Here is a 1,590-nt window from a genome sequence, read left to right as displayed (position 1 = left end):
ATAAAAATCTACTATAAAAACAAATAAAGATTTAAAAATATATATATTAAGACTAGAAAAAAGGCACATTCTAGATGAAGTAACGTTTCGGCCCTCAATCCAGTATAAAGGAGGTAAACTTATAATTGATTTTTAACTCTCGATAAAATAGTTGTTTACAATCCAGAGTTATTGTCCTAGACAACAATCAAAATATATATTCTGAATCCATTTATATTAATTTAATAACACTTTTTTTCTTTACACAATTAAACTAAATATCCTAAACCTGAGTGCTTAAGTTTATCTATAATATTGAAATTCAGTACAATTGTTTAAAGCAGAAAAGTGTTATACAACTATTATTAATAATGTTGCTACAACTACTGCCGAACAGATCCGCTACCTTGGACTACATCTAGACAAACGGCTTGCTTGGAATCCTCACATACGACTAAAAAGACAAAAAGACTGGAAACTGCGCGTCGATTCTGACTATTACAACACTAAGACAAATGGTCTAAACTTGCAATCCATTACAAAAGACTGATCTACATGACATGCGGAGTCCAGCTATGGGGCTCCACTAAACCTTCGAATTACTCTCGTATCCAATCCTTTTAATCCAAAATCCTTCCTAAAATCCTCAATGCTCCTTACTTTGTCACAAATAAAATCATCCATAAAGACATTAATGTTCCATATGTAACCGATCTAGCCCGAGGCAAATTTCAATCCTTCCATTATAAACTCCTTAACCACCCAAATCCACTAGTTTCTATCCTGGCTTCCTCTTCCATTCCTGACAACCACCTAGGCGCCTGAAAACACCTTCTAATATATAAATGTTATTGGAGTGCTTCCAATTGGGTAATTTCTCTACAACCCTGTATCATACCACTATAATCTAACATCAAAATTACTAGATATATTTTTATAATACATAACTGAGTTAATAAATAACTTTAAAAATAATATTATTGATGCATTAAAAGTATAGATTTTTATTATTGACTTGGTTAATTCACCTGCATTATAATAAACTATTTTAGTAAATGTAATAAATCAAATATAAGTTTGTCTCCTATGATAATGGCCTAAGGGGTGAAACGTCGGAGTGGTAATATAATATGTTGTGAATATAGGATCAAAAGAATTTTTGTTATTATTGTAGATTTTATTGTTTCAGAAATTTCTCTAGAACAAAAATTGTTAGCATTCCCAGTTCTGAGTTGTAAGCTTACAAAAATTATTTCAATTATTTTTTTTAAATATTTTTAGAGTAGATCTAGGATACTTCGAAATATGTCCCAGAAAAAACCCATTACCGTGGACAAAGCAATTCTGGCTAAAGACAGAAATAGAGACTTTTTAACGACTTCCGGGACTCAGAAAATGTGAAGCCCTACTAAATGTTCTTCACTCTTATTACTTTTACAAAATCCGGCAGAAAACGAAAAATAAAAGTTGAACACATTTTTAATTTCCATTACTGTAGCTTGATATAGTTAATGCTCTTTCATTAAAAAAAATGATTTTCCACAGTTCGTTACAACAATGTCGTATAACAAAATGGCTGCAATTTCATGACTATATATCAAATTTTATATA

General features: G+C 30.6%; 1 protein-coding gene across 6 annotated transcripts in view; it reads left to right on the top strand.

Moving 5' to 3' along the window:
• Ten-m (teneurin transmembrane protein Ten-m) overlaps positions 1 to 1,590 on the top strand; it is a 382,956-nt gene that overhangs the window by 211,648 nt on the left and 169,718 nt on the right. The gene's annotated exons all lie outside the window — the stretch shown is intronic.

This window comes from Halyomorpha halys, unplaced genomic scaffold (assembly GCF_000696795.3).
Source record: "Halyomorpha halys isolate HHAL.00 unplaced genomic scaffold, Hhal_1.1 Scaffold188.1, whole genome shotgun sequence".
In the NCBI taxonomy this organism is placed as follows: domain Eukaryota; kingdom Metazoa; phylum Arthropoda; class Insecta; order Hemiptera; family Pentatomidae; genus Halyomorpha; species Halyomorpha halys.
This window is presented reverse-complemented; position numbering and strand designations above follow the sequence as displayed.